The 26,369-nt window shown below is 38.8% G+C and overlaps 1 protein-coding gene across 6 annotated transcripts in view; it reads left to right on the top strand.

Moving 5' to 3' along the window:
- SHOC2 (SHOC2 leucine rich repeat scaffold protein) overlaps positions 1-26,369 on the top strand; it is a 112,741-nt gene that overhangs the window by 22,188 nt on the left and 64,184 nt on the right. For 3 of the 6 annotated variants that reach the window (XM_019939984.3, XM_019939985.3, XM_073793975.1), the window contains exon 2: positions 18,689-18,753. The exons of the other annotated variants lie outside the window; for them this stretch is intronic. The gene's annotated coding sequence lies outside the window, so the exon portion shown is untranslated. The remainder of the gene's footprint in view (positions 1-18,688; positions 18,754-26,369) is intronic. 6 annotated transcript variants of the gene reach the window in all.

The raw sequence follows: 26,369 nt of genomic DNA, 5'->3' as shown, positions 1-26,369 counted from the left end.
CCATGGTATTTGTAGATAGGAATTCCAAAGTTAACATGGCAGGTTTTCCTTGAATGTTAAGGGAGATATATATATATATATATATATATATATATATATATGTATAGTGTTAGTAGCCTTCATTATGTGGTTAAATCATAGACTTTAGGGCTTCCCTGGTGGCACAGTGGTTGAGAGTCTGCCTGCTTATGCAGGGGACACGGGTTCGTGCCCTGGTCCGGGAAGATCCCACATGCCGCAGAGCGGCTGGGCCCGTGAGCCATGGCCGCTGAGCCTGCGCGTCCAGAGCCTGTGCTCCGCAACGGGAAAGGCCACAACAGTGAGAGGCCTGCGTACTGCAAAAAAAAAAAAAAAAAAATCATAGACTTTAGAGTTAAATGTTAACCTTAGAGGTCATTAAAGTTATTTTGTCAGTTGAAAAAAAGAAAAAGTACAAGGAATAAAATATGTGCTGATGTAGTTTTCTGAAAGTTGAAAACAATTCATTTACAGAGGTTCTTTTAGATCATTTTTTTAATTAAAAAAACACAAACATTTGAGTTTGATTGTATTCCTTAATTTATATTTCTGAAGCCTTGTACATTACAAAGCATTAAAAATGAGACTAGAAACTAATGCCTGTAGTTAGGAATTAGAGTACTCTTTAGTTCTTTAGTTTATTTAGATGTTGATTCCTTTTTCAGTTGAATCTGAAAATTGAACTTTTGTACTTTAGTTGCTACCACTAGAATTTTTTATTTTAAGTCTTTTGGCATAATACATGTTAGTTCTGGAATAATCTGGTATTCTGAATGGCATCTTGTTTTTCAAGGGAAATGCCAATTATTTTCCTCACTTAATGACTCTATTAAAAGAAATATGTTTGAAAAATCTTGATAGCTTAGTGGGCAAGCTTTCTTCTGTTCTCTGATTTGAACATATATTCATTTGACCCAGTTCTGTTTTACCTACCCTTTGTCTACTAGCAGGAGCAGGGTGACAGCTCAGAGAAGGTAGATATTTTTTCCACCCCATTCCTATATGACTGTGTGACTGAATATATTACTTTGTTAGCCCCAGATACAAAAGCTCATTCTAATATCCTTACAGAGAATTGTAATGCCTGGTAGATTATTGGAGATTTCAGTTTTAAGTGTTTGTTACTCCAATTATTGATCCAGTGTTTTTTAAATATCAAATTTTTAAATAATTCTGTAAAGTTCTATCAGTGTTCTAATTTGTCTAACAGTGACTTTTATTTACTGCTAAATATTTGTGCTTTTCACTTGAAACTATGAGATACAGATATTCCTCAGAAAAGGTTTTCTGATGCAAATAAATTGGGAACTCTTGTATATTATATTCTTCATCAAGAGTACATTATTATACTAGGTACTTCCCTAGTGGCGCAGAGGTTAAGAATCCGCCTGCCAGTGCAGGGGATATGGGTTTGATTGCTGGTCCAGGAAGATCCCACATGCTGCGGAGCAGCTAAGCCTGTGAGCCACAACTACTGAGCCTGTGCTCTAGAGCCTGTGCTCTAGAGCCTGTGAGCCGCAACTGCTGGACACATGTGCCACAACTACTGAAGCCCACATGCTCTAAGGCCTGCATGCCACAACTCCTGAGCCCGTGTGCTGCAACTGCTGAAGCCCATGCGCCTAGAGCCCAAGCTCCACAGCAAGAGAAGCTGCCGCGATGAGAAGCCCGTGCACCACAACGAAGAGTAGCCCCTGCTTGCCGCAACTAGAGAAAGCCTGCGCACAGCAACGAAGACACAACTCAGCCCAAAAAAAAAAAAAAGTACATTATTATATTAAACGTACTAATAATTTCTGCTGTCAGACAGCAGAAACACATTTTATTCTAAACCTATTTGACCATGGAACTAGATGTTGTAGAAATACGTTTTGGGAAATGCTGAGACTGTATTACAGGACATATTGTGATTAATACATTGTAAGGGTATTTCCAAACATTTGCAGCTATGATTACCTATAGCCATGTGGACCAAGTAAGCTTTTTAATATATATAGATGGTAACTACTGTCGCAGAATGTAAATATAATCAGAACACACTTAATTTTGGAAGTATCTTTTCTGTAATTCTAAGGGTTTGGGTTTTGACCTGGACATTTTGTTAGAATGAATTTTCCAGTCTGAAGGTAATTCTTAAATATCCTACTATGTGTTGAACACCCAAAATTGGTCTTTGGAACTACTTTCTGTGAAGACTTAGCAGTAAGAGTTTTACAGCTTTAAGGTACCTATGAGATCATATAACTCCCCAAACTCATTTTTCAGATAAACTGAGGCCTAGAAATGTAAGGGAAGTAGAAATCACATTGTAATTAATCAAGGGATTTGGAGCCCAAACCCACAGCCCCGGATCTTATGCTTTTTTTTTTTTAATTGCATTTGTTTTTCTGTAGTACTTTTAACCAAAATCCTTTAGAGACAGAAGCTAACTAGGTGATACCTACATATAACATGAGAATACAGGGTAGAGACTGAATTAGATTATAAGGTGGGTCAAATTTAATATAGCTAGAACTCCCAAAGTCTCTGGACATCCAGTTCCCCCCTCACTTATCTGAATAATTCTCTTTATCCTAGACAAGAGAAAACTAGTTAAAAAATAAGCATGTACTCTTCTAAAAAAATTTATTGGAGTATAGTTGATTTACAATGTTGTGTTAGTTTCTACTGTACAGCAAAGTGAATCAGTTATACATATACATACATCCACTCTTTTTTAGATTCTTTTCCCATATAGATCATTACAGAGTGTTGAGTAGAGTTCCCTGTGCTGTACAGTAGGTTCTTTTTAGGTATCTATTTTATATATAGTAGTGTGTTTATGTCAAATCCCAATCTTCCAATTTACCCCTCCCCCCTCCCCCCTTCCCCCTTAGTAACAATAAGTTTGTGTTCTGCATCTGTGACTCTATTTCTGTTCTGTAAATAGGTTCATTTGTACCATTTTTAAGATTCACATATAAGCAATATCATGGTATTTGTCATTGACTTACTCAGTATGACAATCTCTAGGGCCATCCACGTCACTGCAAATGGCATTATTTTGTTCTTTTTTATGGCTGTGTAATATTCCACTGTGTGTGTGTGTGTGTGTATGTGTATATATGTGTGTGTGTGTGTGTATATATATATATATATATATATATATATATATACACACCACATTTTCTTTATCCATTCCTCTGTTGATGGACATTTAGGTTGCTTCCATGTCCTAGCTATTGTAAATAGTGCTGCAGTGAACATTGGGGTACATGTAATTTTTGAATTATGGTTTTCTCTGGATATATGCCCAGGAGTGGGATTGCTGGATTATATGACAATATTACTATAAGGGAATAGTCAGTGCTAGTTTTTAATAATTAGTGCATGGGCCAAGGATGCCTGAGTCAGGTTCTTTTCTAAATTGAGATGCATCATCACTTCCTAGTGGTCAGTTATTGAAACATTTATTTATATATTCTTTTAATGGAAAAGTGGGCCTAAATGGTTGTAGAGTTAAACTCTAAGGTACTGAATTCAAATTAATTTATAAAATATATTGCTTTTATCATACTTTTCCAGAAGATACCACTCAGTAATAAATAATTTTTTTTAATTAATTATTTTGGCCGTGTTGGGTCTCTGTTGCTGTGCGCGGGCTTTCTCTGGTTGTGGCGAGCGAGGGCTACTCTGCGTTGCGGTGCGCGGGCTTCTCGTTGCGGTGGCTTCTCTTGTTGCAGACCACAGGCTCTAGGCACACGGGCTTCAGTAGTTGCAGCATGTGGGCTCAGTAGTTGTGGCTTGCGGGCTCTAGAGCGCAGGCTCATTAGTTGTGGTGCACGGGCTTAGTTGCTCCGCGGCATGTGGGATCTTCCCGGACCAGGGCTCGAACCCGTGTCCCCTGCGTTGGCAGGCGGATTCTTAACCACTGCACCACCAGGGAAGCCCAGTAGAAAATAGTTGAACTCGTTGAACTTGAGGTTATATGAATTATGCATATAGACATATAATAATATATTATTGGAAAACATTTACCTTTTAAATGCCAGATTGCTAAGTAAACTACTAGTGTGATCTATATGGGGGGCGATAATTTTTTAAAGACAGATATTTAGATTTTCTGTTTTGGCTTTTTTTATTCAGCATTTCTTCAGACTATAGAAAGCAGTCAGTCCTACCTTTTCAAGTCTTGGTTTGTCAGAAATTTTCCTTGGTTCATGTGTCTAATCCTGCTTATTTACATGATTATGTATAACCACTTAATGTATTCTGAAATAGTATATTGGTTAAGACAAGGATTTTGCAGTCAGAACTGTGTTAGTCTTGTGACTTGCCAATTATGGTCTATGTGGTCTTTGACAAGTTGTTTGATTGCTCTTGAGCCTTAGTTTCCTTATCTATAAATGGACTTTAATGTGCTTCAGAATTGTTGCAAGGACTTAACGATATATGAGCTAAAAAGCATTTAGCACTGCTGCTACCTCTAGTGGTGTTATTGTCAGATTCCCACCGTGCTATTGGGCAAATGATTTAACTTCCATAAACCTTGGTTAACTCATCTGTTAATGAGAATAACACTCTCGGGGTGCCTACTTCACAGAGGGTTACTTGGGAAATCAAAGGTAATCATGTGATAGTAGTTGATAAACTTCTCAACCTATCTAAGCTGAGGTAACAAGTCTTACGCCATTAGGACTGGGCAGGTAAAAGCAGAGGGAGTGGAGATTTGCTTTTTGGGAAAGGGCTTAGCTGAAGTCTTGATGACAGATCTGTCTTCCTTCAGTACTGCTAGACTGTGGCACATGCAGACACATAACTTCCTTTCCAGATAAGTCAGGCTCAGAATGCATAGCTGTTTCATCACTGTCCTCCATGTGCTTGTAAGATCCTAGGTGAAGAATTTGTGATAGAGTCCAAACTCTTTTAGTTCAGTAGCTATGGCCCTTTATGATTTGCTCTCAACTTCCATTTCTTTACCTCATTCCCTGGCATTTCCTCTTATCTCTCTCTCATAACCTCTATCTCCTTTGTTTTTTCCAGAGAGAGGAGTAAGCACTTAAATGAACAGTTTGAGAGTATATTCTTTTATTTTTTTCTGTGTTCCTACACAGATGTGTAACTCTCACATACATTTATATTTTTCTTCAAACAAACAAAAAGTGCCAAGTCAATCATATTATGAAGACGCCACATTTTCAGAAAGTCTTTACTGGCTTGTATGCCCATCAGCAGTCTGTGAGGGTACAAGTTTCTCTGTGTCCTCACCAGCATGGTTCTTTTTTATTTTTTAATCAATTTGATAGATAAAACATTACTTCTCATTGTATTTGTTAAATAAATATTCTTCTAATAACTAGTGAAGATGTCTTTCTAGATCTTTCAAACAGCCAGGAGAGGAACTCAAGGTTCATTTGAGCATTTGCTTCAAAATGAAAACATAACTTTGGACTCTATGAAATCCACTTGTCAAACATTGGGTTAGCATACTATCTTACCTTGTCTTTACCCTGAACTACAGCTTAGAAACCACCATCCCAAATTTGATGTTTCTCAATCCTTTGTGTATGTATGTATGTATGTATGTATGTAATCACAGGCCATATACATTAATTTGTATGTTTTGAAACTTTATACACATGGAACCATTCTTTACCATTCTGCAACTTACATTTTTTTGTCTTTTTTTAAAAAACTTTTTATTTTATATTGGAGTATAGTTGATTAACAATGTTGTGTAAGTTTCACATGTACAGTGAAGTGATTCAGTTATGCATGTACACGTATCTATTCTTTTTCAGATTCTTTTCCCATTTAGGTTAGTACATATTGAGCAGAGTTCCCTGTATATAGTAGGTCCTTGTTGGTTATCCATTTAAAATATAACACTGTGTACATGTCAATCCCAAACTCCCTAACTATCCCTTCTCCCCACCCTTCCCCCCAGTAACCATTAGTTTGTTCTCTAAGTCTGTGAGTCTGTTTCTGTTCTGTGAATAAGTTCATTTGCATCTGTTTTTTAGATTCCACGTATAAGCAATATCATACGATATTTCACTTTGTCTGTCTGACTTCACTCAGTATGATAATCTCTAGGTCCATCCAGGTTGTTGCAAATGACATTATTTCATTCTTTTTTATGGCTGAGTAATATTCCATTGTATATATATATACTACATTTTCTTTATCCATTCCTCTGTCAGTGAACATTTAGGTTGTTTCCATATCTTGGTTGTTGTAAACAATGCTGTAATGAACATCAGGGTGCATGTATCCTTTTGGACCATGTTTTTCTCTGGATATATGCCCAGGAGTGGGATTGCAGGATCATATAGTAGCTCTGTTTTTAGTTTTTAAGGAACCTCCATACTGTTCTCCATAGTGGCTGTACCAATTGGCATTCCCACCAACAGTGTAGGAGGGTTTCCTTCTCTCCACACCCTCTCCAGCATTTACTGTTTGTGGATTTTTTGATAATAGCCATTCTGACTGGTGTGAGGTGATATCTCAATGTAGTTTTCACTTGCATTTCTCTGACAATTAGCGATGTTGAACATCTTTTCATGTGCCCCTTGGCCATCTGTTTATCTTCTTTGGAGAAATGTCTATTTAGGTCTTCTACCCACTTTTTGATTGGATTCCTTGTTTTGATGATATTAAGCCACACGAGCTGTTTGTAAATATTGGAGACTAATCCATCGTCCGTCACATTATTTGCAAATACTTTCTCGCATTCTGTGAGTTGTCTTTTCATTTTATTTATGGTTTCCTTTGCTGTGTAAAAGCTTTTGAGTTTAATTAGGTCCCATTTGTTTCTTTTTGTTTTTATTTCCGTTACTCTGGGAGATGGATCGAAAAAGATATTGCTGCAATTTATGTCAGATAGTGTTCTGCCTGTGTTTTCCTCTAAGAGTTTTATGGTGTTCAGCCTCACATTTAGGTCTTTAATCCATTTTGAGCTTATTTTTGTGTATGGTGTTAAAAATTTTTCTAATTTCATTTTTTTACACATAGCTGTCCAGTTTTCCCAGCACATTTGTTGAAGAGATTGTCTTTACACATTGTACGGTCTTGTCTCCTTTGTCATAGATTAATTGACCATAGGTGCATGGGTTTATCTGTGGGCTTTCTATCCTGTTCCAGTGATCTATATTTCTGTTTTTGTGCCAGTACCATACTGTTTTGATGACTATAGCCTTGTAGTATTGTCTGAAGTCAGGGAGCCTGATTCCTCCAGCTCCGTTTTTTGTTTTCAAGATTGCTTTGGCTGTTCTAGGTCTTTTGTGTCTCCATACAAATTTTAAGATTTTTTTGTTCTACTTCTATGAAAAATGCCAATGGCATTTGATAGGGATTTCATTGAATCTGCAGATTACCTTCCGTAGTATAGTCATTTTGACAATACTGACTCTTCCAGTCCAAGAACATGGTATATCCTTCCATCTGTGTCATCTTTGATTTCTTACACCAGCATCTTATAGTTTTTGGAGTACAGGTCTTTGGTCTCCTTAGGTAGTTTATTCCTAGGTTTTTTATTCTTTTTGATGTGATGGTAAATGGGAGTGTTTCTTTTTTTTTTTTCCCATCTTTATTGTAGTATAATTGCTTTACAATGGTGTATTAGTTTCTGCTTTATAACAAAGTGAATCAGTTGTACATATACATATATTCCTATATCTCTTCCCTCTTGCATCTCCCTCCCTCCCATCCTCCCTATCCCACCCCTCCAGGCGGTCACAAAGCACCGAGCTGATCTCCCTGTGCTTTGCGGCTGCTTCCTACTAGCTATCTACCTTACGTTTGGTAGTCTATATATATCCATGCCTCTCTCTCGCTTCGTCCCAGCTTACCCTTCCCCCTCCCCATATCCTCAAGTCCATTCTCTAGTAGGTCTGTGTCTTTATTCCTGTCTTACTCCTAGGTTCTTCATGACATTTTTTTTCTTTAATTCCATATATATGTGTTAGTATACAATATTTGTCTTTCTCTTTCTGACTTCACTCTGTATGACAGACTCTAGGTCTATCCACCTCATTACAAATAGCTCAGTTTTGTTTCTTTTTATGGCTGAGTAATATCGCATTGTATATATGTGCCACATCTTCTTTATCCATTCATCTGATGATGGACACTTAGGTTGTTTCCATCTCCGGGCCATTGTAAACAGAGCTGGAATGAACATTTTGGTACATGACTATTTTTGAATTATGGTATTCTCAGGGTATATGCCCAGTAGTGGGATTGCTGGGTCATATGGTAGATCTATTTTTAGTTTTTTTTTTTTTTTTTTGCGGTACGCGGGTCTCTCACTGGTGTGCCCTCTCCCGTTGCGGAGCACAGGCTCTGGATGCGCAGGCTCAGTGGCCATGGCTCACGGGCCCAGCTGCTCCGCAGCATGTGGGATCTTCCCGGACCGGGGCACGAACCCATGTCCCCTGCATTGGCAGGTGGACGCTCAACCACTGCGCCACCAGGGAAGCCCTATTTTTAGGTTTTTAAGGAACCTCCATACTGTTCTCCATAGTGGCTGTACCAATTTACATTCCCACCAGCAGTGCAGGAGGGTTCCCTTTTCTCCACACCCTCTCCAGCATTTATTGTTTCTAGATTTTTTGATGATGCCCATTCTGACTGGTGTGAGATGATATCTCATTGTAGTTTTCATTTGCATTTCTCTAATGATTAATGATGTTGAGCATTCTTTCATGTGTTTGTTGGCAATCTGTATATCTTCTTTGGAGAAATGTCTATTTAGGTCTTCTGCCCATTTTTGGATTAGGTTGTTTGTTTTTTTGTTATTGAGCTGCTTATAAATTTTGGAGATTAATTCATTGTCAGTTGCTTCATTTGGAAATATTTTCTCCCATTCTGAGGGTTATTTTTTCGTCTTGTTTATGGTTTCCTTTGCTGTGCAAAAGCTTTTAAGTTTCATTAGGTCCCATTTGTTTATTTTTGTTTTTATTTCCATTTCTCTGGGAGGTGGGTCAGAAAGGATCTTGCTGTGATTTATGTCATAGAGTGTTCTGTCTATTTTTTTCTGTCAGACTTTGATAGTTTCTGGCCTTACATTTAGGTCTTTAATCCATTTTGAGATTATTTTTGTGGATGGTGTTAGGGAGTGATCTAATCTCATACTTTTACATGTACCTGTCCAGGATTCCCAGCACCACTTATTGAAAAGGGTGTCCTTTCTTCACTGTACATTTCTGCCTCCTTTATCAAAGATAAGGTGACCGTATGTGCGTGGGTTTATCTCTGGGCTTTCTATCCTGTTCCATTGATCTATCTTTCTGTTTTTGTGCCAGTACCATACTGTCTTGATTACTGTAGCTTTGTAGTATAGTCTGAAGTCAGGGAGCCTGATTCCTCCAGCTCCGTTTTTCATTCTCAAGATTGCTTTGGCTGTTTGGGGTCTTTTGTGTTTCCATACAAATTGTGAAATATTTTGTTCTACTTCTGTGAAAAATGCCAGTGGTAGTTTGATAGGGATTGCATTGAATCTGTAGATTGCTTTGGGTAGTAGAGTCATTTTCTCAATGTGGATTCTTCCAATCCAAGAACACAGTATGTCTCTCCATCTATTTGTATCATCTTTAATTTCTTTTATTAGTGTCTTATAATTTTCTGCATATAGGCCTTTTGTCTCCTTAGGTAGTTTTATTCCTAGATATTTTATTCTTTTTGTTGCAATGGTAAATGGGAGTGTTTTCTTGATTTCACTTTCAGATTTTTCATCATTAGTGTATAGGAATGCCAGAGATATCTGTGCATTAATTTTGTATCCTGCTCCTTTACCAAATTCATTGATTAGCTCTAGTAGTTTTCTGGTAGCATCTTTACGATTCTCTATGTACAGTATCATGTCATCTGCAAACAGTGACAGCTTTACTTCTTCTTTTCCAATTTGGATTCCTTTTATTTCCTTTTCTTCTCTGATTGCTGTGGCTAAAACTTCCAAAACTATGTTGAATAAGAGTGGTGAGAGTGGGCAACCTTGTCTTGTTCCTGATCTTAGTGGAAATGCTTTCAGTCTTTCACCATTGAGGACGATGTTGGCTGTGGGTTTGTCATATATGGCCTTTCTTATGTTGAGGAAAGTTCCCTCTATGCCTACTTTCTGCAGGGTTTTTATCATAAATGGGTGTTGAATTTTGTCGAAAGCTTTCTCTGCATCTATTGAGATGATCATATGGTTTTTCTCCTTCAATTTGTTGATATGGTTGATCACATTGATTGATTTGCGTATATTGAAGAATCCTTGCATTCCTGGAATAAACCCCACTTGATCATGGTGTATGATCCTTTTAATGTGCTGTTGGATTCTGTTTGCTAGTATTTTGTTGAGGATTTTTGCATCTGTGTTCATCGGTGATATTGGCCTGTAGTTTTCTTTCTATGTGACATCCTTGTCTGGTTTTGGTATCAAGGTGTTGGTGGCCTCGTAGAATGAGTTTGGGTGTGTTCCTCCCTCTGCTATACTTTGGAAGAGTTTGAGAAGGATAGGTGTTAGCTCTTCTCTAAATGTTTGATAGAATTTCGCCTGTGAAGCCATCTGGTCCTGGGCTTTTGTTTGTTGGAAGATTTTTAATCACAGTTTCAATTTCAGTGCTTGTGATTGGTCTGTTCATATTTTCTATTTCTTCCTGATTCAGTCTTGGCAGGTTGTGCATTTCTAAGAATTTGTCCATTTCTTCCAGGTTGTCCATTTTATTGGCATAGAGTTGCTTGTAGTAATCTCTCATGATCTTTTGTATTTCTGCAGTGTCAGGTGTTACTTCTCCTTTTTCATTTCTAATTCTATTGTTTTGAGTTCTCCCTTTTTTTCTTGATGAGTCTGGCTAATGGTTTATCAATTTTGTTTATCTTCTCAAAGAACCAGCTTTTAGTTTTATTGATCTTTGCTATTGTTTCCTTCATTTCTTTTTCATTTATTTCTGATCTGATTTTTATGATTTCTTTCCTTCTGCTAACTTTGGGGTTTTTTTGTCCTTCTTTCTCTAATTGCTTTAGGTGCAAGGTTAGGTTGTTTATTCGAGATGTTTCCTGTTTCTTAAGGTAGGATTGTATTGCTATAAACTTCCCTCTTAGAACTGCTTTTGCTGCATCCCATAGGTTTTGGGTTGTCGTGTCTCCATTGTCATTTGTTTCTAGGTATTTTTAAATTTCCTCTTTGATTTCTTCAGTGATCACTTTGTTATTAAGTAGTGTATTGTTTAGCCTCCATGTGTTTGTATATTTTACAGATCTTGTCCTGTAATTAATATCTAGTCTCATAGCGTTGTGGTTGGAAAATATATTTGATACAATTTCAGTTTTCTTAAATTTATCAAGGCTTGATTTGTGACCCAAGTTATGATCTATCCTGGAGAATGTTCCATGAGCACTTGAGAAAAATGTGTATTCTGTTGTTTTTGGATGGAATGTCCTATAAGTATCAATTAAGTCCATCTTGTTTAATGTATCATTTAAAGCTTGTGTTTCCTTATTTATTTTCATTTTGGATGATCTGTCCATTGGTGAAAGTCGGGTGTTAAAGTCCCCTGCTATGAATGTGTTACTGTCGATTTTCCCTTTTTGGCTGTTAGTATTTGCCTTATGTATTGAGGTGCTCCTATGTTGGGTGCATAATTATTTACAATTGTTATATCTTCTTCTTGGATCGATCCCTTGATCATTATGTAGTGTCCTTTGTCTCTTCTAATAGTCTTTATTTTAAAGTCTATTTTGTGTGATATGAGAATTGCTACTCCAGCTTTCTTTTGGTTTTCATTTGCATGGAAAATCTTTTTCCATCCCCTTACTTTCAGTCTGTATGTGTCTCTGGGTCCGAAGTGGGTCTCTTGTAGACAGCATATATATGGGTCTTGTTTTTGTATCCATTCAGCCAATCTGTGTCTTTTGGTGGGAGCATTTAGTCCATTTGCATTTAAGGTAATTATCGATATGTATGTTCCTATTCCCATTTTCTTAATTGTTTTGGGTTCGTTATTGCAGGTCTTTTCCTTCTCTTGTGTTTCTTGCTTAGAGAAGTTCCTTTAGCATTTGTTGTAAAGCTGGTTTGGTGGTGCTGAACTCTCTCAGCTTTTGCTTGTCTGTAAAGCTTTTAATTTCTCCATCAAATCTGAATGAGATTCTTGCTAGGTAGAGTAATCTTGGTTGCAGGTTTTTCTCCTTCATTACGTTAAGTATGTCCTGCCACTCCCTTCTGGCTTGCAGAGGTTCTGCTGAAAGATCAGCTGTTAACCTTATGGGGATTCCCTTGTGTGTTATTTGTTGTTTTTCCCTTGCTGCTTTTAATATGTTTTCTTTGTATTTAATTTTTGACAGTTTGACTAATATGTGTCTTGGCATATTTCTCCTTGGGTTTATCCTGTATGGGACTCTCTGTGCTTCCTGGACTTGATTAACTATTTCCTTTCCCGTATTAGGGAAGTTTTCAACTATACCCTCTTCAAATATTTTCTCAGTCCCTTTCTTTTTCTCTTCTTCTTCTGGAACCCCTATAATTCGAATGTTGGTGCGTTTAATGTTGTCCCAGAGGTCTCTGAGACTGTCCTCAGTTCTTTTCATTCTTTTTTCTTTATTCTGCTCTGCAGTAGTTATTTCCACTATTTTATCTTCCAGGTCACTTACTCGTTTTTCTGCCTCAGTTATTCTGCTATTGATCCCATCTAGAGTATTTTTAATTTCATTTATTGTGTTGTTCATCATTGTTTGTTTCCTCTTTAGTTCTTCCAGGTCCTTGTTAAATGTTTCTTGCATTTTGTCTATTCTATTTCCAAGATTGGATCATCTTTACTATCATTATTCTGAATTCTTTTTTAGGTAGACTGGCTATTTCCTCTTCATTTGTTAGGTTTGGTGGGTTTTTATCTTGCTCCTTCATCTGCTGTGTGTTTTTCTGTCTTCTCATTTTGCTTATCTTACTGTATTTGGGGTCTCCTTTTTGCAGGCTGCAGGTTCGTAGTTCCTGTTGTGTTTGGTGTCTGTCGCCAGTGGCTAAGGTTGGTTCTGTGGGTTGTGTAGGCTTCCGGGTGGAGGGGACTAGTGCCTGTGTTCTGGTGGATGAGGCTGGATCTTGTCTTTCTGGTGGGCAGGTCCACGTCTGGTGGTGTGTTTTGGGGTGTCTGTGGACTTATTATGATTTTAGGCAGCCTTTCTGCTAATGGGTGGGCTTGTGCTCCTGTCTTGCTAGTTGTTTGGCATAGGGTGTCCAGCACTGTAGCTTGCTGGTCGTTGAGTGAAGCTGGGTGCTGGTGTTGAGATGGAGATCTCTGGGAGATTTTTGCCCTTTGATATTATGTGCAGCTGGGAGGTCTCTTGTGGACCAATGTCCTGAAGTTGGCTCTCCCACTTCAGAGGCACAGCACTGACTCCTGGCTGCAGCACCAAGAGCCTTTCATCCACATAGCTCAGAATAAAAGGGAGAAAAAGTAGAAAGAAAGAATTAGTAGAAAGAAAGAAAGGAAGGAAGGAAAGAAGGAGGGAGGGAGGGAGGAAGGAGGAAAGGAAGGAAAAAAAGAAAGAAGATAAAGTAAAATAAAATACAGTAAGAAAAAATATAATGAAGTTATTAAAATAAAAAATAATTATTAAGAAAAAAATTTAAAAAAGAAAAAAAACGGACGGATAGAACCCTAGAACAAATGGTGGAAGCAAAGCTATACAGACAAAATCTCACACAGAAGCATACACATACACACTCACAAAAAGAGGAAAAGGGGAAAAAATCTTAAATCTTGTTCTCAAAGTCCACCTCCTCAATTTGGGATGATTCGTTGTCTATTCATGTATTCCACAGATGCAGAGTACATCAAGTTGATTGTGGAGCTTTAATCCGCTGCTTCTGCGGCTGCTGGGAGAGATTTCCCTTTCTCTTCTTTGTTCTCACAGCTCCCAGGGGCTCAGCTTTGGATTTGGCCCCGCCTCTGCGTGTAGGTCGCCGGAGGACGTCTGTTCTTCGCTCAGACAGGACGGGGTTAAAGGAGCAGCTGCTTCGGGGACTCTGGCTCACTCAGGCCAGTGGTGGGGAGGGAGTGGCACGGAGTGCGGGGCGAGCCTGCGGCAGCAGAGGCCAGCATGACGTTGCACCAGCCTGAGGCACGCCGTGTGCTCTCCCGGTGAAGTTGTCCCTGGATCCCGGGACCCTGGCAGTGTCGGCTCCCCGGAAGCGGGGTGTGGATAGTGACCTGTGCTTGCACCCAGGCTTCTTGGTGGTGGCAGCAGCAGCAGCCTTAGCGTCTCATGCCTGTCTCTGGGGTCCGCGCTGATAGCCGCGGCTCGCTCCCGTCTGTGGAGCTCCTTTAAGCAGCGCTCCCAGTCCCCTCTCACGCACCAGGAAACAAAGAGGGAAGAAAAAATCTCTTGCCTCTTCGGCGGGTCCAGACCTTTTCCCAGACTGCCTCCCGTCCAGCCACGGTGCACTAACCCCCTGTAGGCTGTGTTCACACCGCCAACTTCAGTCCTCTCCCTGCGCTCGAACCCCAAAGCCCGAGCCTCAGCTCCCAGCCCCGCCCGCCCCGGCGGGTGAGCAGACAAGCCTCTCGGGCTGGTGAGTGCCGGTCGGCACCGATCCTCTGTGCGAGAATCTCTCCACTTTGTCCTCCGCACCCCCGTTGCTGTGTTCTCTTCCGCGGCTCCAAAGCTTCCCCCTCCGCCACTCGCAGTCTCCGCCCGCAAAGGGGCTTCCTAGTGTGTGGAAACCTTTCCTCCTTCACAGCTCCCTCCCACTGGTGCTGGTCCCATCCCTATCCATTTGTCTCTGTTTATTCTTTTTTCTTTTGCCCTACCCAGGTACTTGGGGAGTTTCTTGCCTTTTGGGAGGTCTGAGGTCTTCTGCCAGCGTTCAGTAGGTGTTCTGTAGGAGTTGTTCCACGTGTAGATGTATTTCTGGTGTATTTGTGGGGAGGAAGGTGATCTCTGCATCTTATTCTTCCGCCATCTTCCCCTTGTCTCTAATGTTCCTTATTAAATATAATTTATATTCACTGCTAGTGTTCGAGGGTCTCCTGCAGAGGCGGGAGGTGGCTGTGTTTCACCATGGGGACAAGGACACTGGCAGCAGAAGTTCTGGGAAGTACTCCTTGGCATGAGCCCTCCCAGAGTCTGAATGGGATTGTTTCTTGAATTACTCTGTCTGATCTTTCATTGTTAGTGTATAGCAATGCAACAGATTTCTGTATATTAGTTTTGTAACCTGCAACTTTACCAGATTCATTGATGAGCTCCAGTAGCTTTCTGGTAGCATCTTTAGGATTTTCGATGTGTAGTATCATGTCATCTGCAAACAGTGAGAGTTTTAACTGCTTTTCCAATTTGGATACCTTTTTTTTCTCTGATTGCTGTAGCTAGGATTTCCTAAACGGTGTTGAATAGAAGTGGTGAGAGTGGACATCCTTGTCTTATTCCTGATCTTAGAAGAAATGCTTTTAGCTTTTCACTGTTGAGTATGATGTTATCTGTAGGTTTGTCGTATATGGCCTTTATTATGTTGAGGTATGTCCCCTCTATGCCCACTTTCTGGAGAGTTTTTATCATAAATGGGTGCTAAAGTTTGTCAAAAGCTTTTTCCTGCATCTGTTGAGATGATCATATGGTTTTTATTCTTCAGTTTGTTCATGTGGTGTATCACACTGATCGATTTGCAGATGTTGAAAAATCCCTGCATCCCTGGGATAAATCCCATTTCATCTTGTTGTATGATCCTTTTAATATATTGTTGGATTTGGATTGCTAGTATTTTGTTGAGGATATTTGCATCTGTGTTCATCAGTGATACTGGCCTACAATTTTTTGTTCATGTGGTATCTTTGTCTGGTTTTGGTATCAGGGTGACGGTGGCATCATAGAATGAATTTGGGAGTTTTCGTTCCTTGGAACAGTTTCAGAAGGATAGGTGTTAGCTCTCCTCTAAATGTTTGATAGAATTCACCTGTGAAGCTATCAGATCCTGGACTTCGTTTTTTGGAAGTTTTTAAATCACAGTTTTCAATTTCTATGCTTGTGATTGGTCTGTTCATATTTTTTATTTCTTCCTGGTTCAGTCTTGGGAGATTGTACCTTTCTAAGAAGTTGTCTGTTTCTTTCAGGTTGTGCATTTTATTGGCATACAGTTGCTTGTAGTAGTCTCTTATGGTCCTTTGCATTTCTGTGGTGTCAGTTGTAACTTATTATTCATTTTCAATTTTATTGATTTGAGTCCTCTTCCTTTTTTATTCTTGATGAGTCTGGCTAAAGGTTTATCAATTTTGTTTTTCTTTTCAAAGAACCAGCTTTTAGTTTCATTGATCTTTACTATTGTTTTCTTTGTCTCTATTTCATTTGTTTTTGCTCTGATCTTTATGATTTCTTCTAGTAACTTCAGGTTTTGATGTTGTTTCTCTAGTTGCTTTAGGTATAAGTTTATGTTGTTAATTTGAGATTTTTCATGTTTCCTGAGGTAAGGTTTTATTGCTATAAACTCCCCTCTTAGAACTGCTTTTGCTGCATCCCATAGGTTTTGGATTGTTGTGCTTTTGTTTTCATTTGTCTCTAGGTATTTTTTGATTTCTTCAGTGATCCATCGGTTGTTTAGTTGCATGTTGTTTAGCCACCACATGTTTGTGCTTTTTACATATTTTTCTTATAGTTTATTTCTAATCTCATAGCATTGAGGTTGGAAAAGGTGCTTGATATGATTTCAATTTTCTTAAATTTACTGAGGCTTGCTTTTTGTGGCCCAGCATGTGGTCAGTCCTGGAGAATGTTCCATGTGCACAGGAGAAGAACGTGTATTCTGTGGCATTTGGATAGAATGCTCTTCTATAAATGTCAATTAAGTCCATGTGGTCTGATGTGTCGTTTAAGGCCTGTGTTTCCTTATTTGATTTTCTGCCTGCATGATCTGTCCATTGATGGAAGTGGGTTGTTAAAGTCCCCCACTATTGTTGTGTTACTGTTGGTTTCTCCCTTTTTGGCTGTTAGTATTTGCCTTATTTATTGAGGTGCTCCTATGTTGGGTGCATATATATTTACAATTGTTATATCTTGTTGTTGGACTGATCTCTTGATCATTATGTAGTATCCTTCTTTGTCTCTTTAACAGTCTTTATTTTAAAGTCTATTTTGTCTGAAATGAGTATTGCTATTCTAGCTTTCTTTTGATTTCCATTTGCATATAGTACCTTCTTCCATCCCCTCACTTTCAGTCTGTATGTGTCCCTAGGTCTGAAGTGGGTCTCCTGTGGACAGTATATATACAGGTCTTGTTTTTGTATCTATTCTTTGTGTTTTGGGTGGAGCATTTAATTCGTTTACATTTAAGGTAATTATTGATATGTATGTTCCTATTGCCATATTCTTAATTGTTTGGGTTTGTTTTTGTAGGTCTTTTTTCTTCCTTTCCTCTTTTTTCTGCGGTACACGGGCCCCTCACTGTTGTGGCCCCTCCCGCTGTGGAGCACAGGCTCTGGACGCGCAGGCCCAGTGGCCACGGCCCACGGGCCCAGCCGCTCCGCGGCATGTGAGATCGTCCCAGACCAGGGCGCGAACCCATGTCCTCTGCATCAGCAGGCGGACTCTCAACCACTGCGCCACCAGGGAAAACCCCTTCCTTTCCTCTTTTGTTTTCTTCTCTTGTGGTTTGATGACCATCTTTAGTGTTGTGTTTGGGTGGCTTTTTCTCCTTTTGTGTATCTGTTGTAGTTTTGGGGTTTGCTGTTTCCATGAGGTTTTGATATAGCAGTCTGTATATGTACAAGGTTTGCTAAAGTTGCTGGACTCTTCCTGCCTAGAGAAGTTCGTCTAGCATTTATTGCAAAGCTGGTCTGGTAATGCTGAATTTTCTCAGTTTTTGCTTGTCTGTAAAGCTTTTGATTTCTCTGTCAAATCTGAATGAGAGCCTTGCTACATAGAGTATTCTGGTTGTAGCTTCTTCCCTTTCATCACTTTAAATATATTGTACCACTCCCTTCAGCCCTGCAGAGTTTATGCTGAGAAATCAGCTGATAACCTTATGGGAATTCCCTTGTGTCTTATTTGTTGTTTTCCCCTGTTGCTTTTAATATATTTTGTCTTTAATTTTTGTCATTTAGATTACTATGTGTCTTGGCATGTTCCTCCTTGGGTTTATCCTGCCTGGTACTGTCTGTGCTTCCTGGACTTGGGTGATTGTTTCCTTCCCCATATTAGAGATGTTTTCAGCTGTTACGTCTTCAAATATACTTTCAGGTCCTTTCTCTCACTCTTCTCCTTCTGGGACCCTTATAATGTAAATGTTGGTGTGTTTTAATGTCCCAGAGGTCTCTTAGATATTCTTCATTTCTTTTCATTGTTTTTTCTTTATTCTGTTCAGCAGTGATTTCTACCATTGTGTCTTCCAGGTCACTTATCCATTTTTCTGCCTCAGTTATTCTGCTATTGATACCTTCTAGTGTATTTTTCACTTCGGTTACTGTATTGTTCATCTGTTCTTTTGTTCTTTTAGGTCTTTGTTAAACATTTCTTGCATCTTCTTGATCCTTGCCTCCATTTTTTTCCCAAGCTTCTGGATCATCTTCACTATCATTATTCTGAATTCTTTTTCTGGAAGGTTGCCTATCTCCACTTCACTTAGTTGTTTTTCTGGGGTTTTATCTTGTTCCTTCATGTGGGACATATTCCTCTGCTGTTTCATTTTGTCTAACTTTCTATAATTGTGGTTTTTGTTCCCCAGGCTGCAGGATTGTAGTTCTTCTTGCTTCTGCTGTGTGCCCTCTGGTGGATGAAGCTATCTAAGAGGTTTGTGCAAGCTTCCTGACTGGGAGGAAGGGGTGGTGGGTGGAGCCTGGGTCTTGTCCCTCTGGTGGGTAGGGCTGTGCTCAGTAAAACTTTAACCCACTTGTCTGCTGATGGGTGTGGCTGTGTTCCCTCCCTGTTGGTTGTTTGGCCTGAGGCGACCCAGCACTGGTGCCTACAGGCTGTTTGGTGGGGCTCATGGTGGCCTCCGGGAGGTGAGGGTCTCAAGCCAATGAGTACTTCCCAGAACTACTGCTGCCAGTGTCTTTGTCCCCTCAGTGAGCCACAACCACCCTCTGCCTCTGCAGGAGATCCTCCAATACTAGCAGTTAGGTCTGGCCCAGTCTCTTAAGAGGTCACTGCTTTTTTCCCCTGGGTCCTGGTTCACACAAGACTTTGTGTGTGCCCTCCAGGAGTGGAGTTTCTGTTTTCCCCAGTCCTGTGGAAATCCTGTGATCAAATCCTGCTGGTCTTCAAAGCCAGATTCTCTGACGGGGACTCCTCCCATTGCCAGACCCCCAGGCAACTGGGAAGCCTGACATGGGGCTCAGATCTTTCAGTCCAGTGGGAGAACTTCTGTAGAATAATTGTTTTCCAGTTTGTGGGTTGCCCACCCATGGGTATGGGATTTGATTTCATCGCAGTTGCACCCCTCCTACTGTCTTGTCGTGGCTTATTCTTTGTCTTTGGATGTAGGGTATCTTTTTTGGTAGGTTCTAGCATTTTTTTCTGTGGATGGTTGTTCAACAGTTAGTTGTGATTCTGGTGTTCTCATAAAAAAGGGTGAGTGCACATCCTTCTACTCTGCTATCTTGAGCTAATTCTGGAAGGAATTTTCTGTTTTTTTGTCTTGTTTTTATTGTTTACCATCTCTTCTGAGATCTGTTTCTGTTGCTTCCTTTAGGTGTAGTGATTTATTTTTCCATTGGGTAGTATAACCTTGCCGCAGTGGCTCCTTGTGCAAATACAGAAGTTTTCATACTGTAAATACCTAGAAGTAGAATTGATAGATCAAATGGGTTTACCTGGACATTTTCTAATTCATCAAATTTTTGCCATGTTACTCTCCAAAGTCGTTTTGACAATTGATACTTTTACCAGCAGAGTGTGAGTTCTCACAGCTCCACTTTCTCCCATGTTGGTTTTAGCAGACTTTTTCACCTGCTAACCTGATGGCAGTTACAGCTTTTCATATTTCTCTAATTATTAGTGCTATTGAGTATTTAATGGACTTTTAAATATCTCCTGTGAATTGCCTGCCCACTTCTTAGTGCAGTATTTGCCTTTTCTTAGAAATCTGCTAAGTTTTTTATGTTTTCTAGACTCAAATCCTTTTTTAGAAATGAGTTACAAAGATCTGTTCCTAGTCTGTAGCATGTTCTTTTGTTTCTATTATTTCTAATTAACATTTTAAAAGTTGTTAAATGTTCACAAACTTAGAAGTTTGGAGTTCAGTAAAATAACCTGTTTTTTCCCAAATTAATTGAGAGTAAGATGTTCATCTGATGCTCCATCATCCCTGAGTATTTTAGCAGCAGTTCTCTATCCTTTTGGCCTAAGAACAACTTTACAGTCTTAAAAAATTATTTGGAACTTTAGAACTTATTTATATAACGGTTATATTTACTCATATTTACTATATTAGAAATTAAAATTAAGGAATTTAAAAATTAATTTTTAAAAGACATATTACATGTAATATAAATAAAAACTTCTATGAAAAATAACTACTTTTCAAAACAGGTGGATTTGTTTCACATTTTTTGCAAATTTCCTTAATGTCTTCCTTAACAGATAATGGCTGAATTCTCATAATTGTTTCAATCAGTTGCAATATGTTATTTTGGCTGAAGAATATGAAGAAAATCAGTCCTCAAACATATGTAGTTGGAATATTTTAATATCCTTTTCAGATAATTGAAGATATTCAATGATAACTAGTTTAAAATGGCAGTGATAAATAACTTCTTGAAGATTAACTGCAATGTAGAATTTAAACCTATATTAATGAACTTTTTCCCCCTAACTTTTTATTTAGAAATAATGATAGACTCATAGGAAGTTGCAAAAATAACACTTCACTTAGCATCCCTTAATGTTAGCATCTTATATAATTGGAGTACAATATGAAAACCAGGAGATTGACATTGATACTATACGGGACTATAAGACCATATTCTGTTTTTTGCCTTTCTTTTTAGGTGTTTTTGTGTGTGTCTATGATTCTGCATGTTTTTATCCCATGTATAGGTTCACAGTTAAGATATGGAATGGTTTCATCACCTCAAAGGAACTCTCCCTCCCTACCTTGTCCTTATCCCCTGAAAATTCCTGTTCCATTCTCCATCTGTATAGTTTCATCAGTTCAAAAAATGTTGCATAAATTGAATTATAAAGTATGTAAACTTTTCAGATTGACCTTTTCATTAAACTTAATAGCCTTGAGATCCAGCCAGGTTGTTGCATATATCAGTAGCTCATTCCTTTTTTTGCTGAGTAGTGTTACCTTGTGTGAATGTACCAGAGTTTAACCATTCACTCACCAAAGGACTTTTGGATTGATTCCTTTTTTGGGTGGGTGGGGGGATTACAAATAAATGGTATGAACATTGGTGTACAGGGTTTTTTAAAAAATATATTATTTATTTATTTGGCTGTGCAGGGTCTTAGTTGCAGCACGCCGGTTCTTCGTTGCTCTGTGCAGGATCTTCATTGCTGCGTGCAGGATCTTTAGTTGCGGCATGCAAGATATTTAGTTGCGGCATGTGGAATCTTTAGTTGCAGCACGTGAGATGTTTAGTTGTGGCATGTGGGATCTTTTAGTTGCGGCACGTGGGATCTTTTAGTTGCGGCACGTGGGATCTAGTTCCCTGACCAGAGATTGAACCCAGGCCCCCTGCATTGGGAGCGCGGAGTATTTTATTTATTTATAATTTTGGTTGCATTTGGTCTTTGTTGCTGCGTGTGGGCTTTCTCTAGTTGCGGTGAGCTGGGGCTACGCTTCATTGAGGTGCACGGGCTTCTCATTGCGGTGGCTTTTCTTGTTGAGCATGGGCTCTAGGCGCGTGGGCTCAGTAGTTGTGGCGCATGGGCTTAGTTGCTTCTGTGGCATGTGGGATCTTTCCAGACCAGGGCTCGAACCCATGTCCCCTGCATTGGCCGGCAGATTCTTAAACACTGGGGAGTGCAGAGTCTTAATCACTGGACCGCCAGGGAAGTCCCAGTCTACAGGTTTTTTGTGTGAGCACAAGTTTTCATTTTTCTGAGGTAAATGCCGAAGAGTGAAATGCTGGATTATATGGTAGGTATATGTACCATATACATATTAGTTATACGTTATAACTAATTAGTTATAAGTAATCACTAAACTATTTTTTCAGGATTTTTGTATTCACCTCTGTTTTACCTTCCCACCAGCAGTATATAAGATATTTGGCTTCTCTGCATTCTTGTCCGCATTTAATGTTATTACTATTTTTTATTTATTTAAGGTGCTCTGACAGAGTGTAGTAATATTTCATTGTGGTTTTAATTTTCATTTCCCTAATAGCTAATGATGTTGAACACCTTACTTGTGCTATTTGCCATATGTATCTGCTCTTTGGTGAAATGTTTACACCTCTCTTTTGCCCATTTTCCAGTTGGGTTGTTTTTTTAATGTTGAGTTTTGAGAGTTCTTTATGTGTTTAGATGTAAGACCTTTGTTGAATATGAGGTTTTCACATATTTTCTCCCATAGCTTGTCTTTCCATCCTCTTAACAGGGTCTTTTGCAGTGCAAAATTTTAAATTTTTAATGAAGTTCAGTTTATCAATCTTTTTCTTTTATGGGTTGTACTTTTGGTGTCATGCCTGTGAGATCTTCACCTGGCTCTAGGTCCCAAAGATTTTCTCATTTCTTTACTTCTCCAAGTTTTATAGGTTTACATTTTATATCTAAAAATATCATAATTTTGAGTTAGCTTTTATTTAATTAATTTTAAATTAATTGAATTAATTTTTGTACAGTGTGAGATTTAGATTGAGGTTCTTTTTTTATTTTTCTCCTTCCTCCCTCCCTCCTCCCTCCCTCCTCCTCCTCCTCTCCTGTCCTCTCTCTCCTCTCCTCTTTTCTTTTCCTTTTGGCCTATGGATGTTCAGCTTTTCCAGTGCCAACCTGTGGACTTTTCATTCCATTACAATATGGCTCATTCATTTGTCTTGTAATTTGAGTGGCTCTGTTACCCATTTGTGATTTTCGAATCATCATAAATTAGTCAACTGGAAAATACTGTTTTATTGAGTTATGTAGATTTCCTCAATGTTGGCACACTTTATAGTACAATATTTTAAACATCCACATTTGTTAATAATGCCACTGATCTCATCAGAAAAGTCTTCAAAGGGCTTCCCTGGTGGCGCAGTGGTTGAGAGTCCGCCTGCCGATGCAGGGGACGCGGGTTCGTGCCCCGGTCCGGGAGGATCCCACATGCTGCGGAGGGGCTGGGCCCGTGAGCCATGGCCGCTGAGCCTGTGCGTTTGGAGCCTGTGCTCCGCAATGGGAGAGGCCACAACAGTGAGAGGCCCGTGTACCACAAAAAAAAAAAGAAAGAAAAGTCTTCAAATACTGAGTAGCTTTTCAAGCTCATGATAAGAAGATACGTGTTTTCCAAAGTTCTGATTTTTGTTTTAACTCTAATTTTGTCATTGGCAACAAATATTCTCAGTTGTTTTATGTGAAGTGATGGGCTCACTTGCTTCATTTTTAAGAAAATGTCTGCCAAATACCTGGGTCTGCAGAGCTATGTATTCTCCTTATCTGGCTCAGGTTTGATAGTCCACATCAGGCCACTTCTAGTAACACCTTCCTTGGCTTACAGGGGCTCTGACTTCCTTTGCTAGGGAATTGGACACCCTCTTGTGTGGACACTCTTCTCATCTGCTTGGGATTCTAATTCCCTTTGTGGTTTCTTCATAGATTGTTTTAGGAATGTGGTTTTTAATTTCTACATATTTGTGAATTTTTCAGATTTCTTTCTTTTGTTGATTTTTAATTTTATTACTTTGTGGTTGGAGAATGTATTTTCCATTTTACTTACAGAAACTTAAAGTTTTACGTTCCAAAATATAGTTTGTCCTAGAGAATGTTTTCTGTTCACTTGAGAAGAGTGTGAATATTCTGCTGTTGTTTGGTGGAGTATTGATAAATGTCTCTTAGGCCTAGTTGGCTTATAGTGTTGTTCAGGTCTTCTATTTCCTTGTTGATATGTCTAGTTGTTCTACCCAGTATTGAAAGTAGGGTATTGAAGTCACTATTATTGTTGAATCATCTGTTTTTTTCCCTTCAATTCTGTGAGTTTTCATTTAATATATTTTGATGCTCTGTTAGGTGCATATGTGTTTGTAATTGTTTTATCTGCTTGATGGATTTACCCTTCTATTGTTATAAAATGTCCCTTGTCTTTAGTAATAATTTTTGTCTTAAAGTCTGTTTTGTCTGGTTAGTATTGGTGTGGTATACCTTTTTTCATCATTTTACTTTCAATCTATTCATGTGTTTTAATCTAAACTGTTATCCCTTGTAGACAGCATACAGTTGGATCACTTTTTTTTTAATCCATTCTACGAACTAATGGCTTTTAAATTGAGGGTTTAATATTATCTATTTACATTTAGTTATTGATAAGGTAGAATTTGCACCCTGCTACTTTGTTTTCTGTGTGTCACATGTTTTTTGTTTCTCTTTTCCTCCATCACTGTCTTCTTCTGTGTTAGATATTTTTTAGAGTACTTTTAAAATTCTTTTGTCATTTTTTAGTGGCTGTCCTACAATTAACATATTAAGTCATAAGAATCTAGTTTGGATTAAACCACGTTAATTTCAACAGTCTACTTAAACATTGTGCCTATATAGCTAGCTCCACTCCTCCCCCCACCTTTTGCTGTTACTGTCATACAGAATTACATCTTCGTACATTGTGTGCCCATCAACACATTTATAATTACTGCTTTGTGCAGTTCTCTTAAATTGGATAGGAGAAAAAAGCTATGGGCAAGAAATACATTTATAGTGTCTTTTATATTTATTTTTGTAGTTACTTTTGCCAGTGCTCTTTCTTTATTTGTATTCGAGTTATTGTCTAGTGCCCTTCCATTTCAGCCTGAAGGACTCACATTAGCACTTCTTGTAGGGCAGGTCTGCAACAAATTCTTTTAGTTTTTGCTTATCTGGGAATGTTTTAATTTTACCTTTATTGAAGGGTAGTTTTGCTGCATATAGAATTCTTGACATTTTTTGTTTATTTGGTTTTCCTTTCAGAACTTTGAGTATGTCTTCCCACTGCCTTTGGCCTCCATATTTTCTGAAAAGAAATGACTTGTGGAAGTGACTGTTAATCTTCTTATGTCTCATACATGATGACTTGCTTCTCTTGCTGCTTTCAAGATTTATTTTTTTTGTCTTTGTCATTTAGCAGTTGGTAAGGATGTGCCTATGTGTAGATCTCTTTAAGTTTATTCTGCTTGGAGTTTGTTCAGCTTCTTGGAGGTGTAGATTAATGTTTTTCTTCAAAACTTGGAAGGAAATTTTTGGCCCTTACTTCTTCCAGTATTTCTGCCACCTTCTCTCGTCTCCTTCCAGGACTCTATTTATGTGTATTGTTATTTAAAATGTTCACTTGATGGTGTGCGCAGATCTCTGATGCTCTGTGTATTTTTCTTCATTCTTTTTTCTTTCTATTCCTTCTGTCTCTTTTCTTTCTATTACTCAATGGATAATATCAGTTGACCTATTTTGAGTTCATTGTTTCTTCTGCTTGCTTATATCAGCTGTTGAACCTTTCTAGAGAATTTTTCATTTCTAGAGTTCAAAGTTATTGTACTTTGAACTCTAGAATTTTATTTTTTGTTTTTTTGTGTGTTTTTTTGCAGTACGCAGGCCTCTCACTATTGTGGCCTCTCCTGCTGAGGAGCACAGGCTCCGGACGCGCAGGCTCAGTGGCCATGGCTCACGGGCCCAGCCACTCTGCGGCATGTGGGATCTTCCCGGACCGGGGCACGAACCCATGTCCCCTGCATCGGCAGGTGGACTCTCAACCACTGCGCCACCAGGGAAGCCCTAGAATTTAATATTTTTAGTAACTTTTTTTCTCTTTATTCACATTCTCTGTTTGGTGAGACATTTTTCTCTTGCCTTCTTTTAGTTCTATAGACATGTTTTCTTTTAGCTCATATTTAAAATAGCTGGCTTAAAGTCATTGTCTAGTAAGTCCAACATCTGAATTTCCTTAGGGACAGTTTCTGTTGTTTGCTTTTCTTCCTGTGTTTGGGCCATTCTTTCTTATTTCTTTGCCTATCTTGTAATTTTTTATTGAGAAACTATGGACATTTAAAATACTAAATGTACATTTAAATAACGTGAGCATCTTAGATAGCATAAAAATGTCCAAATAACGGACACTTTAAATAACAAAATGTAGTAATTATGGAAATTAGATTTTGCCCCCTTTCTGGGGGTGTTTATTGTTCCTGCTTATTGTGGTTGCTGTTGGTGTAGTAACTTTGTGAACTAATTCTGTTTCATGTGGCCAGTGAAGTCACTATTTGGTTAGCTTAGTGGTTGGCTAATGATTGGGCAGAGAT

The sequence above is a fragment of the Tursiops truncatus genome, chromosome 16 (assembly GCF_011762595.2).
Source record: "Tursiops truncatus isolate mTurTru1 chromosome 16, mTurTru1.mat.Y, whole genome shotgun sequence".
In the NCBI taxonomy this organism is placed as follows: domain Eukaryota; kingdom Metazoa; phylum Chordata; class Mammalia; order Artiodactyla; family Delphinidae; genus Tursiops; species Tursiops truncatus.
The sequence above is the reverse complement of the archived record's forward strand: the minus strand, read 5'-3'. Positions and strand labels throughout refer to the sequence as shown.